Genomic DNA, 18,091 nt, shown 5'->3' with positions numbered 1-18,091 from the left:
TTTTTAGCATGTGGCAATCATTGGATGAAGAAATATTCCTTAAAAACTACTAATTCTTGTTTATAGGACGTTGGTGAAGACCCTATGTGTTTGTCAAAACCATGTGTGTGGATTTCCTAGATTAAATAACACTTTTTTTGGTGCATAAAATGAACTTTTTCTTTTTTGTTTGGCATGTCTATAGTGTTTAAAATCCTAGGGGTTACATGGATGTATCCTCTACCCTTGTCATTCATGGATCTTGGGTGTAAGAGAAATCTGTGTGACTTCTATAGGAAGCCTACCTTAGACCAAGATACCTAATATTGGGTATGCTAGGGGATGAATTTAGAGTGGTAACAGGACAAAAGCTAGGTCAACATTCTAGCCACTATATAAAACTTAATTACAATGAAAGCTATTTTGATGGTATTGCTACATGATAGCTCTCCTCTAGTACCCTTGTCATGCATCAAACCTCAATTCTCGAGGCTAGGAGACCTTCTGAGGAAGTTTATCATTCACTTGACAAACAAAATGCCCTTACTAAAAACCATGTTTTAGTGGCCAAAATCCTTTCTATCCATTGGCTCAAGGGGTCACCCATTCCTATGAGGACATCCTACATTCTCATGGTCCTTAGTAAAGACAAAAGTCCCTTGGGAAGTCATGCCCCTTGGGAACTAGATCTTGATAGCCCCAAGAAGTGAGTACACTATAACGGGGAGCCTGTGGTGCCAAGATCTTAAGTTTTCCACTTTAGATAAGTATGGCTAAACTTTAGTTCTAGTGGTAATTCAGTGGATACAGTCCTAAAGCCTAGGTTGTGGTGTGTTTGTTCACTTTAACAATAGTTATTCTTGTCTTAATGTGTCTTGCATGTGTGTAAAACACTAATCAAGATAAAAGAAAATTTGAAAATTTACACCTTGGAAACTATTAAAACCTTGTCAAAACATCAAACACTATCAAAACGCTAAAACCTTGGTCAAAAATTTGCAAACTTTGGTCCAATACATTCAAGACTTGGAAAACATGGCAACTTGTGATCCTAAACATGCTTGGCATAACATAGATTTCATCCTTGCATAGAACTCACTTGAATTCCCTCTAGTTAGAGCTTCATACTTGCCTCATATAGGCTTCATCTTGCATCTTTTATTCCTCACTTAGTATCCCCCATCTTTTACATTGCATCCATTAGGGTTTAGTGTGCATCCCTTAGTCTTTACGTTTGAACCTCAAAATCTACACTTTGCATCTTCCATCTTGCATCTTTGCATATCTAACCTTCATCTTACACATTTTAATCATCATTTTGAGTCTCCTAAAAATCATTTTGAACCTTCATTTTGATCTTAGCATTGTACTCTACTATTTAGCTCATTGTGACATCAATCTAGAAACCTTAGCACTTAAAATTGCCTTAGTTTCAGCCCACTTTACTAACTAGGCCCTGAAACTACCAATTTTACCCAAACTAATTGGAAATTTGAGATCCTATTTTGGACTTCTAGATAACATTTTGAGGCTTTAGAGGTGTCCTTAAGTACTTGGATAAGTCCCCCTATATTAACATGCCCTAATCTATTTTTTGCACCTCCTAACCTTCATTTACTTCACTTAGGAAATTATTCCTTAGATTTAAACCTTCATTTCACATCTCCTATCCCATAATAACATCATCCTCAACATCTTAATTCTCTAGCATAGCAACTTGACAATCACCCCACTCAGAATCAGCAACCACCCAACCCAACCTCCCAACTGTGCCATAAAACTACCAACTATACCCAAACTAGCCCCAACTATACCATAGGTAGATTTGGTACTTTTGGAGTGCACCTAGTGATTTCATAGCATAGTTAGGTACCTATATGACCATTTTGGGCCTCCAAAGTATATTTTGGGACCTAAAATTGTATTTAGAAGCCTCCGCAGGTCCTCATTTTGCATCTAACCTAAAATGACATCTTGCATCCAAAATCTCATTTTTCATCTTAGGACCTTTTCATATTGCATATCTTCTTAACATCACAATTATTTTGGGCCTCCTAAACACCATTTTGAACCCCAAACCTTTGAATTTAGTCAAAAATTTGAGCAAATTATGAGTCCTAGAGTATCTCCTAGTACTGATGGATGATAGATCTCGACTAGTCCTTTTGTATTTTTTATCATTTTCTATGGTCAAAATCTATCTATGTCTTGATGGATTTGATCTTTTTGTCTTTATCAACTTGATCTTTTTGTCTTTTATCACTTTTTGGTCAAGATCCAAAGTCTATCTTCACAAGGTTAAACTCTTATACAAAATACTTTTCAAAGATTTCACCTAAGTTCAAAACCTTGCATATACACTTATCATTAGCATCATCATATCCCTAATCTCCCCAAACATCATTTTGACTTATCCTAGTGGTATATCTACCTCATTTTGTATTGTTCAAAACCCTAGCATCATTCCCATTATCAAACTCTATCAACTCACATATCAAACAACTTGTCTCCTTGCTCACTTATCCTCATTTTTCATATCCCAAGCATTAATATCAACCCTAGCACATCATCCCTTGCTTAGTCCCCCTTACATACATCAACCTCTAGCATCATTACCAAGTCCAAAGTCCAACCCTAACCTTCATTTTTGATACCCTAATCATCATTTTACATAGCATAGAGTCATTTTCATCTCCTTTAGTCAAATTCCAAAATGTCACTTTGCATTTGCATTTGCATACTTCTCCTAGGACATTTGCATCTTTCATATCAAAATCCTAGTTTATTTTGCACCTTCCTAGGTTGAATAACATCCCTAAACACCTAAAAATCCAAAAAAAAACTCATATCTTCCATACCCACATCCTAATTATCAAATTTTGGCATGTTTTACCAACTACACACTTCATGTGCACAGTTGGTAGTTTCAATGCATAGTTGGTAGTTTTAGAGTGCACTTGGTAATCAAGTATTTCATCTTAGGTTCTGGAACCCTAATCTTCACTTCTATAGCCTTCATTGTATCCCAAAACCATAGAAAACACTCAAAATCACTCAAATCATTCATATTCTACATTTTAGGCACCCTAGCACCTCTGTTTAGCAACTACATACCTTCTACTTACCAACTACTTACCATCAAGGCCCTGAGTGCATCAAGGGTGTACTTGGTACTGTTTGAGTGTAGTTGGTAGTTTAGGTATGCACTTGGGAGGCTAGGAGTCCATTTAGGTTTTCCTCCACTATATCTACTTCCTTAGGTATCATGCCAACACTCACTAGGACACAATCAGCTCAGAGACTTGAAGAACTTTACCAACCCTTTTTTTCTAAGACACTAACACAACCAAAACCTCATCCAAGACAAAATAAGAGCATGAAAATCCAACAAAAGTTTAACCAATACTAAATTGAGGCATCACAACCATTACTTGCGGGCCCCTTAAACATGTATCCACAAGATCACCATAATCAAGAGATGATACAACAAACCCTAAGCAACACACCTACTATGAGTTTTCCTTCAAAAATTTCCCCTACACATGGGATGGCTCAATGGAGTCCTAACTTTGAACCTATATTCATGCCAATACCACTCAAATGTGGAAGTGTACCAACCACACTTGAGGATGAACAAACACATTCCTTTGAATTCAGCAAACCCAACACAAGTACCTTTAGCCCTAATACATCAAACACACAATAAGGTATTGTACACATAAATGATGGCTCTGATTATGGCATCACTGATGAATAAATGGCTAGGGCATGTCAAGATAAAATTTCCACAAGAACTTCAAACTTTTGGCAGCCTAAGAAATTTTCAAGTTTAATCCACACTTGGAGGGACCTGAGTCCAAACATCGAACCAAAACAACAATTGAAAACATACAACCCATGATCAATTTGGACTTAGATAAGGGAAAATAACCTTTGGATTTTTCAAACACAATAATGGCACCTATAAGGTCCCATCAAGAATAAACCATCAAAATCCTCCAAAGTACATTTGAACACATCAACATTAATCCTTGTTTGATGAACCACAACAAATGAAGGGAAATAAGACACTTCCTAAGCATCCCAAAAGGACGTTAAGACTTGATCTCAATCACATGATGCAACAATAAGATGTGCCTAAAGGGACTTGTACTCCAAGGATGCCAAACATACCTCCTTTGGAGGAAAATCAATAAAGTGCACCTTTGCTCCTAACTCTACCAAGTGTTATGATGTTAAATGTTATGGAGCCTCCCATGAGTACACCATGTGAAACATCAATTGCAACAATCCCTATTGATGCACAAAGGAAAAGCCTTATTGACATTACACCTATTCCCAAAAACAACATGCCTTATTATCAAGTCAATATGGTGTCTCAAGGAGAAACCTCTAACATACAAAGGGGCCAAAACAACAATACCAACATGATGATCGATTCTCAAGGGCATTACTAACTACCCCAACAACATCAACTTGTAGTAGTACAAGGACTTAATATGTCCAAAACACATTCATAGCAACATCAACCACAATAACAAAAACCTTAAGTGATGCAAGGATCTAATGTCCCTAACATACACTCCAATGTAAATCCACTTTACTTGCACACAATGTATCAACAGCAATTCAAACAACAACAAGCCATGTTTGCTAAACAGCAGTTGGAATACCAAAGACACCTTGAGTAAAAAATTGTGTATCAACAACATTTGTTACAACAATAGCAAATTCCACAACAATATCAATAGATACCTCTACAACAACAATTACATACATGGTCTCACATGCAACCAACAGAGGTATCCCAACAACAATTAAAAAAAATAGCACAAAAACAACACATGGTACATCAATCATAGTTGATACTACAACATGCACTACATCAAATACCACAAGTACCCCAACATGTATCACAATAGGGACCCTTTTATCTTCGAGTTACTAACATACCTCCACCACCTAGTGATACATTACCAGACTCATCAGACATAGAAAAGTCAGAACTGAGTAGACATAGTTCTCACCATAGTAAATGGTCTACTCATAGACACAAAATAATTGAAGGGAAGACTATTATGTAAAACCCTAACAAAGAGTTATTACAAAAATTCAAAAAACTTTCCAAAGAAGTTGAGGCATTGGGAATCCAAAAGAAATAAGCTCTATATACAAAAAGGGACCTACATCCTAATCCATTCGATAAAATTTTGTATATTCCTCCTTTCCCAAAACACTTTGAGGCTCCAAGATTTGAAAAATATTGAGGAAAAGGAAACCATTTTGATCATGTCTACGAAACTTGTGCCTCTTATACTAAACTTAGTGATGAGCCCACTTACCTCATGAGATTGTTCCCTCATTCTCTAGGTGGGCCAGCACTTGAATGGTACTCCAAACTTCCTAGTACTATCAAATCTTGGTTAGAACTCATAGACAAGTTCATCTCCCACTTTAACAATGAGTTGAAACTCTTTGATTTGTGCTCAACTAAATAAAAGATGGGAGAACCATTTATTACATTCTTACCATGCTGGAGAAGCTTAGTCAGTTGATACTCATTAGACTTTCCTGAAGAACAACAAGTTAACCTATGCATTAAAAACTTAGTCCTCAACTTAATGTATGAACTCAAAATAAAAAGTCCAAGTACCATTTCTAAATTGATGAAAAAAGGGGCTATCATTGAAGATGCTCTTATCTGTAAGGGAATCCTCAAGATGAACAAGAAAAACACAAACACCAACTCATCTAATGACAAGGCAAAAAATTTCTCCAAAAACAAGAATGTGACTAATGATGTCATTGTGGATGCACATACAATTAGCATAGTACAACCTCAACTAACTTTTAAAGGTGCAAGCCCTACGAATTCACAAACTCCCAATCAAACATCACCTCTACAATATAAAACTAAGACTTCCATGCAGGATGGACCATGCAAACATCCTATAACCAAAGATAGAAAATCCACACCATTGGGAATACCTCTTGAAACTACACTTCAACAATTACTTAATAATAACTTCCTGTAATTATGCCCAATCAAAGAAGAGCCACTAACTAAAGCGTCTTGGTGGGATGACAAAAAATTCTACGATTACCACTACACCAAAGGACATAAGACCTCATCATGTTTCCAACTAAAGCATCCAATACAAGACCTTATTGATGATGGTGTAATCACAGTTGATTCATCATTGCTAGCATCCAACTCTAATCACACTATCTTCAAAGATCATTTTGGTAATCATGACAAAGAGAAGGCTTCTAGGTCAAACTCAAACTCACAAGGGAATGTGAATTACGCATGTACTAGATATGACTATGCCATCAACTATTTCAATGAGTCTGACTCTTGCATATCCACATTCACCTTAAATGTTGAAGACCCTCATTGTGCTATCACTACATTCCATACCAAGATCACCATGCCTAGAGCTCCATCTAGACCTACTGCCTCTACTAGACTTGCACTCCCTAGTAGACCTGTTGCTCCTACTTCATCTAATTATAGCCTTGTTGAAAACTTAGCAAGACCCCTATGTAAATATCCATCTTAGACCTACTGCATGCATCTCCCCAACATCAAAAGATCTTGGATCAAGCCCTTAAAGAGTTAGTAGTCCTAGATAACATTGATGTTACCCAATTCCAAGCCATGGTTGGGAACCTATCTACACGACAACATATCACCTTTTCCCCTCAATATTTTCCTAAAGACATATCACTCAACCACAATTATCTTCTTCACCTTGAAGTCTTTGCCCATAATGTTAAGGTCAAAAGTGTCATGATAGATGGAAAAGTAGGGCTGAATATTTGTACACTTAAAGTTGTCAAGGGTTTCGATTATTCTAAAGATGATGTAGATCCCTCTCAAATAATCACAATAAAAGTCTATGATGATGGTGAATGCTTCTCTATGGGGGTCATCATCTTACCTATCAAAGTTGGTCTAGCCATTGAGAATAATTTATTCCAAGTCCTAGATATAGAAATGAACTGCAACATGATACTAGGCTGCCCATGGAACCATGCTATGAAAGTAGTACCCTCTACATATAACTAGTGCTTAAAATTTTCCTATAACAATGTAGAGGTCACCACCCCTAGTGATTTAGATCCATTCCAGATCTACACCAATCTTAGAGGAACCACTACATACTAGGTCCCAAAAAACCATGCAACAAATCCACTCAAGACTTCCAAGTATGTTGATCCTTCCACACTCACACCCACATTCAAAGGAAAGCTCAAAATCAAAGACCAAGGTTGCAGTGAGTACTCCATGTCACATGCCTTTCACATTGGGAAACTTCCTTTATCTCCCAAGTCATATGGTAAGCCTTGGGTTATACAAAACAAGCCTAAGTTCACATTTTAAAAGAAACTTTTTGTGGCTTTCACTAGTGGAGGTGGACTGCATGAAGAACATGTCTATGAAAACACTTCTATATTAATTGAAAAGGCCAAAGCAGGACAACAACCTGCTCCTATATCCTTCGACAAATATGAACTTGGATTCACCATCATATAGAAAAAGGGATATGATGGATGTAATGGCCTAGGACCTCAAAGGAAAGGCATTATTCATCCCATCACTGCATCAAGATGACCTCATAACTTGGGACTTGGATTCAAACCATTTGTTTTGGGTCTTCCTATTACTGAGTCATCCTTGTCTAAGGATACAAATGCTTCAAACAATAACAAGGCATCTAAGAATGCCCAACCCAAACCCACCCAATTTTTATTGAACATTGATGATCCTGATACCTCCCTCAATCTTGATCATATATTTGTTGACCCTAATAGCCTACCTATGGAAGACAAACATATAACTCCACCTATCACTCAAACCAATTCTTCACCTTGGTTTGAAATATTTTGGGATATAAGCCCCCCTACTTCTTAACATGATCTTAATGATAAAACTAAATCTAATATCCATATATATGCCTTTGACCAAAGCTTATTCAACACCAATGATGGCATTTCCCTAGTTTTCCCTAAACTTATTGATTGGGACCAACAAGAACCACCAACATTTGACCAGTTTGAAAATGATGACACCATCATAGAATTCTTTAAGCTCCATGAAAATTTGCCACAAGGTGATCACAAGTTTGGATTCTCCATTGATCTAAACATCATGGCATATTTTGAGTCAACTCCATCTCCTAGTCACAAAATTGAGAAAATAACAAAAAAGACAAAAGTAGGTCTCTTGGAAAAAATTGAAAGCCACCATTAGACCATAAAAAAGTAAAAATAAAGGAAGTATCTGAGGGTGAAAACATCTTTGAGGTGCTCAAGGATGGAAGATTGGGCACATCCCCATTGAAGGAAATATCAAAATTACTTTTGGAAATGATAGAAGAGATAAATTTGGGAACCCCTAACAACCCCAAGGTCATACATTTTGCAGCCTCACTATCACCTAAGGAAAAAGATGAATTTATCATATTCTTTCTAGAGAGGTAGATCAACTTTGTCGGGTCTTACGTAGACATGCCCAAATTAGATCCTGAACTAGCCCTTCATCACTTACCATTAAAACTAGGAGTGAAACTAGTTAACAAAAAGTTAAGAAAGATGCATCCTCAAGCTGCCCTCCTTGTCAAAGCTGAATTGAAGAAATTATTGGATGTCAGCTTCATAAGACCCATTGATTATGCAAAGTGGATATCTAATCTAGTAGAATTTTGATATGCACTAACTTTTGTGATCTTAACAAGGCATGTCCCAAGGATGATTTCCCTTTACCAAATATAGATATCATTGTGGAAATGGTAGTTGGATATGAGATGTTATCACTAATGGATGGCTTTTCTAGCTACAATCAAATAAGAAGAGCTCCAAAAGATCAACACAAAATAGCTTTTACATGCCCTTGGGGAACATACTACTACAATGTTATGCCATTTGGTCTTTAAAATGCTAGGGAAACATATCAAAGAGCAATGACTACCATCTTCCATGATTTCATGCACATCCTCATTGAAGACTATGTCAATGACTTGCTTTGTAAATTCTATAAAAGAAAGGATCATTTGGGTATCCTAGATCAGATATTCAACAAAATGGAAAGCTATAAGCTCCATCTAAGTCAAAAAAAAGTGTGTATTTGGGGTTTCTCCTAAGGTACATTATTTCTCAATGAGATATTGAAGTGGATCCTGAGAAAGTAAAAGCAATACTTGGCATGCCTCCTCCAACAAATCTAAAAACATTAAGAGGACTACAAGGAAGATTACAGTCTATTCACTAATTCATTGCACAACTAGTAGATAAGTGTCACTCCTTTCAACACCTAATATGTAAGGGAGTATACTTTCAATGGAACAAGCAATGTCAAGACTCCTTCCAATAGCTCCAAGATTATCTTCTACATCCACCAATTTTAATGGCTCCTAGTCTAGGCAAACTATTCATTCTATACATATCTGCTATAGATATATCATTAGGAGCTCTCTTAGCAAAAAATGATAAACAAGAACACTTTTGGGATATGAATTAAACTATTCACTCATTAAACAAGCTTGTCTTGTTGTTGTCTTTGTATGCCAAAAGCTAACACATTACATGCTCCATCAGAAAATAATGTTTGTCTATAAGATTGACCCACTAAAGTATATCCTAAGTAGGGCCACTCTCATAGGACACTTATCCAAAGGGGTCATGATCCTTAGTGAATTTGATATAGAATATGTAGACAGAGAGGTAATCAAAGGACAAGTGATAGCAGATCAGTTAGTAGAAGCACCTATGACAAATGATCATCCTATGCTAATAGACTTTCTAAATGAAGACATATTTGACATGGATATAGCTAATGAATGGAAGCTTTACTTTGATGGATCACATACAAGAAATGGATAATGAGTTGGCATTATGTTTATCACTCCCCAAGGAGACATAATCCCCAAGTCATATAGGATAGCATTCTATTGTACCAACAACATAGTAGAATATGAGGCAATAATCATAGGACTCAAGATAGCTATCCAATGGAACATTAAAAATTTACAAGTTTTTGGTGGTTCCCAGGTGGTTATCCACCAAGTCAATGATGACTATGAAATCGAAGATGATAAGTTAATGTCTTACAAGTAGATTGCAGACTTCCTTAAATCTAAATTTGTCACTATCTCTTTTTGTCAGCTACCAAGAATACACAACAAGCAAGCTAATGCTATGGCTACCATCGCTTCTATGATTGATATGCCTCAAAATGTGGAAAGTTGTGAATTCCTTGTTGAGCAACTTTTGATCTAGAATTTGAGCTCCCTCAATGTAAGTTTGTGTGTGAACTTGTTGGTCCCAATTCTCCCTAGTATCAAGACATTTATGATTACCTACATGCCCAAATCCTACCACCTGATTTATCAAAAAATGAACACCGAGCCTTTATCTACCAAGCCACTAGATGCATCATCATCGATGACACACTTTACAAGATATCCTTTGACCAAACCCTTCTCGGATGCCTTGACTCACAAGAAGCTAAAACTACCTTACATGAGGTTCACAAAGGTATATGTGGAGGTCATTTCAATGGTTCAATTCTAGCTAAGAAACTTATTAGAGCTAAATGTTATTGGCCAACCATGGAACAAGATGCCCATGATTTTTTCAAAACATGTCATAAGTGTCAAATACATATCAATCTGATCCATGCACTAGCATAAGAGCTACAGCCAATCATATCTCCATAGCCCTTTTCACAATGGGCATTTGATCTTATTGGAGCTATTTCTCCTTCTTCCTCTAATGGTTATAAGTTCATCATCATAGTAACTAGATATTTTACCAAGTGGGTTGAAGGTATCCTCTTGACTTTCACCACTAGAAAGTAAATTTCAAGGTTTATTTTGAACTACGTCATATGTTGGTATGGAGTGCCCTTGGCTATTATTACTAACCATGGAATTTCATTTCATAAAAAATATGTGGACAAGCTCTATGAGAAATACAACATACACCATGGATATTCTAGTATTTACCATCCATAGTGCAATGGCCAAATAGAAGTATCTAATAAGACCATTGTTAAGATTCTCCAAAAAACTATCAATGATTTTGGTCAAGACTAGCACCTACAACTAAATATAGCTCTTTAGGCCTACTAAACAAGTGTACATGCTCCTACTTATGCAACACCATACTCTCTTGTCTATGACACTAAGGCCATACTTCCCATTTAATTTGAAATTCCATAATTGAGAGTGTCTCTAAAAAATTTTTTTGATGATGAAAACTACTGAATATCTAGACTCCATGAACTAGAAATGCTTGATGAATAGAGACGAGCTACCTTGACACATTTGCAAGCTTACCAAAACTGACTCAAAGGAAGCTATAACAAGAAAGTCTAAGGGTTTCATTTTGAGATCGATGATCTGGTCCTGAAGATGAACTACAAGACTCAACAGCATAGAGAAAAACAAGGCAAATTTGAACCAAATTGGGAAGGACCTTATGTATTTACTGCATCATTTGGGTCTAGAGTATATTAGCTTGCAACTCTAGAGGGTGAAACACTACCCATGTTCATCAACAATATGCATCTTTACAAGTACTAAACTTGATTATATCTAAAAGTCCTAAAAAAATTGAAAAATTTTGAAAAAAATATTATATATATACATATATATATCCAAAAAAGGGCAAAAATTCCTTTAAAAAGAAAGGAAAAAAGTGAAAAAATGTCATATCATAAAGAGAAAAATTCCCTTCAAAAGTGAAAACCTAGCAAATAGGCACTTTGGGCAAGTACCATGGTGAAAACCTAGCAAATAGGTACCATGTGTGATCAGTTGTTGCTCCTACATCCATTGGGATTCCATCTAGTTTTTCCTCTTTTTTCATCCCCTGATCATATCCTTTGTATTGCAAGACATCCCTGGTCCTTGATCATGTCCCATGAACTGGTTAATGTCCATTGTTATCTTACCTAAAGCATCACCAATTTGTACATACTCTATCATTGGCCTTTGTACACAGTTTGCATCTTGTGTGGAGGCATATTACCTACACATTGCATGAGTTTGAGCTTGAACTAGGGGCATATCCCTAAGCACTTTTTATCCATTGGACTTATTGCATAAAAAATTGGAGCTAACACTTGTATATACTTTTATGATCATGAAAAAATCCTAAAAATTCAAATACGATCTTTAAAAAATTCTAAAAATTCAAATATGACCCTGAAAATATTCTAAAAATGATAAAATGTCCTTAAAAAATTCACTGCAAATCATAAAATGTCTTGAAAAAAGTACTAAAAATCATAAAATGTCTTGAAAAAAGCACTCAAAATCATAAAATATCTTGAAAAAATCACTAAAAATCATACGTCTTGAAAAAATCACTAAAAATCATAAAACGTCCTAAAGTAAATCCTAAAAATCATAAAATGTCCTAAAGAAACAAGTCACACAAAAACATCAAATATCCCAAAAAATCCTAAAAATCACAAAACCCATCAAAAATTCATAATAAACCTTGTACATAATCATCCCTTTTATGTAAGCACTTGCGCTTTTGCAAACTAAAACTCAAAGCACTACACTTCAATGAAAATCACACTATTTGAGCAATGTGAACCAACAATTAATCCAACATGTCACTACAAACCTATCAACTGAATCAACAATCAAACTATCACATGATTGACCTGTCAAACACTATCTAAAGACTTAAAACACTAAAAAAGCAAGTCATAATGGACAAGAATAGCTATTGGCTCATGTTGTTTAGTGAGTGATTTATTTTTGCTTTGTTTTTTCTTTGATCATGTTCCTATGCCACTTGATGATATAAAATAATCTATGAGAGTGGTCAGGATGGTTCATGGTCATCTTTTATTTTCTATCTATTACAATGTACCTTTGAAAATCTAGGGCATGTATATATGCCTCAGGAATGACAAGGTCATTTTCTTTCTACATCGTGCTTGTTTACATAAAAGGTTTGCATTTTTGCTCAGGCCCTTTATGTCATGATGTATTGCATTCCATTTTTCATATCAAAATAAAGCTCCATTTGACATATAGTGCACTTTACAAAAGAAAAAGTCTTCCCATAATACTAACAATTCCTCATCTCATCTCCTCCATCTTCTATATCTTCTTCATCTACTACCTTAGTCTTGTACTCTGATACATCAAAAGCATTATTGTCCTGCATTCCTGCATATGTCAAAATTCCAAAATGATCCTAAACAATAAATCTTTGCATAAACATGGAATTTATATTATCTTCACATTTCATTTGCATTCATTTTACATTTTATTGGCATTCATTTTATATCATTTTACATTTCATTTGTATTCATTTCATATCATTTACATTTCAAACATGTGGCAAACATAAAGATGTCATTTTGTAAGCATAAAATGTGATAAACCAATGCATGATGTCATAATATAAAAGCCCACATAAAAAGCATAAATGCATCCATATAAAACATATGCATAAATCATCTCATAAATGTCTCAAAAAGTATTAGAGTATGTGATCATGGTTTACATCAATACTAATTTCCCGTAGGCATGAATCATGAAAGAGCATAATAGAAAACCAAAAAGAAATATAGAGAAGCCCCTTTGCACATGAGAATGTCAATGTCACCCTATCCTATCCCTAGCCCCACAGCCTCTGCTTAGCCTCAAGGATGATCCTGCTACTATCTGTGGTGGCCTCATCAACCCCATCACCCCTACACTACTCTGTGTCCTTTGTGTCTGATGTGAGTGAGATCTCGATGCATGGAAGCTCTCTACTCTTTGCCCTAGTGGTACTACCCTCTCATATTGATCCCTCTAGTACTCTGTCTCCATATGAGCCCTAGTCATCATTGTAGCCATCCCTCAAAAGTTCACATCTCTAATGTTGGTAATGAACTCTTGGACTCCTGCACTATCCTCTATGTCCTGCGCATTGTGGCATCTCTCTCCACCATAGCCTAATCTCTCTCTACTATCATTGCATCCCTCTCTCCTATCACTACATCCCTCTCCACTAAAACCTGGTCTAATTGACTTTGGAGACTTCTAATCACCTCCATCAACTCTAATTGGCTAGGCCCTACCTATACTGGTACAAGTTTCCTCCTAGTGTAATCCACTGGATCCCACTCCACATCCATTGCAACTACATCCTCACCTATGTCATCTTCACCACCCCCCTCACCACCATCATCCCCAACCTCCCAATAGCCATCCCCATTCTCTCCCTTGTCATCACCTCCATCACAATGCCCACCCCCATTGTCTCCACCCTCCTCATCATCATCTCCCTCATACTCTCCCTCAACATCCTCATCTTCATCTCTCTCATCCTCTCCCTTAGCATTCTCATCATCATCCCCCACATTGTCCTCAGCATCCTCTCCATCCTCATCTCCCTCCTCCCCATCATCATCCTCATCTCCCTCCCCCCTCATCAATTCCCTCATCTCCTCCCTCCTCTTCCTATCCCCCATCCTTCTCCTCCTCATTATCCTCCTCATCCGACTCTACCTAAGACCTTGCACATGGTACTAGTATTATTAGATCTATCAAGGGCCTCAAATGATATTGTGCAAATCATCTATCATATACTATCATCATGCCTACATCCACTACATTTGCTACTACTCCCCATTCCCTCAATTGTAACTCCTCTATCTATGCATAAGCAACTTGGGTCTTGATAGGTTCTCCCCACTCTTTTACCTCTATCTGGACTATGCAAATAATGCTAGACTAGTAAGTACATCCTATATCTCACCAAACTATCTATGTACCTACTTTGGAAGGTATATTTCTATCACCAAGTGCCCAATCATTATGTGCCCTATGAGATAGTACTCCTGCCTATAGTATGGTAAGTGAATATCATCATCGTCCCATTCAAGGAAAACACTATAAGGTCTCTAGATGAACTATGTCATAGTGTCTAATTGATGTCAGAAGTACCTCATATATCCTAGCAATCCCCATGTTAGTACACCTCTATAACTATATGCATATGGCATATCCTCTTCTAACCCTCAACAAGTGGCTAGAATCCTACAATGTGCTTTTAAGCCTAGATCTATAGTAATGTACCCCTAGTACTAAATGTCAACCCATCTCTATAGGTTACCTAATATAGATAGTAATATAGCATCCCTAACATGCATGGGTCCCCAAAAAACATAGTCCCCTCCATAATCATCCACTCTAGCACCCAACCCCATCTGATGGGAAATCCATGTCCCTACCTATCTAGTAGCAATAGCCCACCTATCAGCCAATATATAATCACTACCAACCACTCATGGCATACCACCCATAAGTCTCATCCAATCTCATAATCATGGATACCGAGCTCTACATCTCTGCACCTAAATAATTAGTGTATTGTTGTTCACACAATCATCAAGTCATACACTATTAACTCCCCATGAATTAGTGTCCTTAAGATGTGCCATACATCCTCTAAGGTCACTATATCCTCTCCTATTATTAAATGGAATGAACTCATCTCTAAGTGCCATCTCTTAGTCAATGTTGTCAATAGGGCTCTGTTGCCCCTCACCTTTGGCATAAATGTAATATGATATAAATCGAGACCAACCAAGATCCCCTACTGACTAGTTGTCATCTAGTGATGTAACATAAGACTCTATGGCCTATGTCTCCTCGTCTGTAGTAGGGGCAGCTCCTCTTGCATAACCATATAGCCTATGTTAACCTTCTATGGTTTTGTATCTAGTTTGCCCTACTTTTGCCTCAAGTTGACCTAGTTTGACTCTAGTTTGACTAAGTTTGATCTTTTTCTAAGATTTTTTATTAGGTTGACTTATGTTTTGAACTCTTTCTAGGATTTTGAACATGTTTACCAAGTTTTGGGTCATTTTGAGCTCATTTGCATCATTTTGACCCTATCCTTATTCATCTGTTAGCCTTTTTCCCCCGTCAAATCTAAGTTTGACTAGGTTTGACTTTTTTCTTACCATGCTAACCTAAGTTAACCTATTTTTTAACTCTTCCTAGGTTTTTGAACATGTGGTCCAAGTTTTGGGTCATTCTAAGTCCATTTACACCCTTTTGGGACCTTTGCATTGTTCTTTGTTTACCTAAGTTTGACCTTAATCTACCTTAAGTTTGACCAATTTGACCAATTTGACCAAATTTTACTACAACTTAACATTTTTCTAACATACCCCTAGGGTCATTCTAGTCCACACCAAGTTTTGGGTCAATTTGAGCCCATCCAAACCCCATCTAAAGCCCGGGAGCATCTTAGGGCCCCAACTGCACCCATGGCACACTTGGTCATACCAAGTGCACTCAATGCACACTTGGGCATGCCAAGTGCACCCACCACATAGTTGGCTGCATTTTGGGTGCAAGTGGGATGTTTGGATGCCCTAACCTAGCCCCGTGACCTTTTTTTGACCCTATTTGACCCTAACTGACCCCTAAGTGCCTAGAAAAGGATGAAAAAGCATAGCAAAGTATAGAAAAGCATAAAAAGAATAAAGAGAGCCTTGATGTACTCACTAGAGGTCCTATTTATACCCACTATTAGAAGGTACACATTCATTCATCATGGTGTTGCTCCCTAGGTAGTTAGTCCATTTTGCTTGCTCTAGAGCTCTTTTCTCCCAAAAGTGAAGGTGAAAATTACTTCAAAATCCTCTCCAAGCCATTTTATAGTTTTGTCACAAACGAAGAGTAAACATCGAGGATGTCAACCAATGGGCTATTTATAGTAAATATGATATTAGAGGAATAGTTTTTATATTGGCTTTAAGTGGGTTTGAGGTGTCATATGATGCATCATAGATCCTCTTCTATTTATAGCCACATTTGACTTCCAAGCATCATGAAATCCTACATTTTCCATCTTGTGTCATATGTGTCATGGATTCTCAAAGGAATCTCTTGCCATGTTGCACATCCAAGGTGACAATTCCAATGCTCTCATCTTCCATGTTCATTATAAAATGAACATTCTTCATCTCCTTTCCTATTCATAATTTCTTAAGTCTTTTCAAGCCCCTAGCTTCTTAGATGTTCACTCTTACTCTCACACTAAAATTACATCTTCTAGTATTCTCATAACATCATCCCTATCATAGACTTTTGCTTCCTAATTGTGTGCATTATAGGTAATTTGGAGCTACATCATATGGAGAAGAAAGAAGGACATGGGAGCTACAAATGAAAGAGGGGATTTCTAACCTTGTGTTTCTTACTTTTGTTTATTTGAATTTCATGGTAGGCTAGAGGGTGTTGATGTACAATCATTGAGTTTATGATTGTCTCATAGTTTGTTAGACATTAGCCTATTTTCTGGTCTTACACATGCTTACAAGAAACTTTGGAAATAAAGATACTTAGACAATTTAAAATTGTCTAAGTATAGAATTTGGTATATAGTAGTGTATTGTTTTGTTTATAACTTGTTGTTGATGTTGGTGATGACATGTATAGCCTCAAAAGTCTATATAGACTATACAAAACAAGATAATCATGTTTTAGCAAAACAAGACAATAGAATTGAAGGAAAGGATTATTTTGTTTACAAAATAATTACTTGTCCAATTAGGGTTGACATCCTCGATGTTTACTCTAAGTTGGAAAATCATATTGTGGTCTGAGCTGACCTAGCAGCAATTTTTGTAAAGGAATTGTATTTATACCAAGGACATTTTGCAAATTCAAAGGTGTGGCATGCTATCATGTAATTGTGGCATTGAGCAATTGTATGTGGACTTTCTTAAAAGTGATATATGTGAAGTTTTGTGAAAGCTATTTTGTGATCCAAGATCAAGCTGAAGATCAAAGATTAGTCAAGGAAGAAGTTACAATACCTATACTCTAGAAGTCTAATTATTTGTTTGGGCAATGAGCTATTCTTGTAATTAGAAGTGATTGTTTACGTAGTGAGCTCATATTGCAGAATACTATACTATAACTCCTAACCTGGTTGGAATCTCCTAATAGGGATTCAAAGTCTCCTAACAAGGACTCCTTATACCAAATTTTCTCATTGACTCCTAACAAGGTCCATCCTCTAACAATGAAATTATATATTAGTATATTATCTAGTGGTTATCATCCCCACTAAG

The sequence above is a fragment of the Cupressus sempervirens genome, chromosome 9 (genome assembly GCF_028749045.1).
Source record: "Cupressus sempervirens isolate cs-2001-9-10 chromosome 9, ASM2874904v1, whole genome shotgun sequence".
NCBI lineage: Eukaryota > Viridiplantae > Streptophyta > Pinopsida > Cupressales > Cupressaceae > Cupressus > Cupressus sempervirens.
This window is presented reverse-complemented; position numbering follows the sequence as displayed.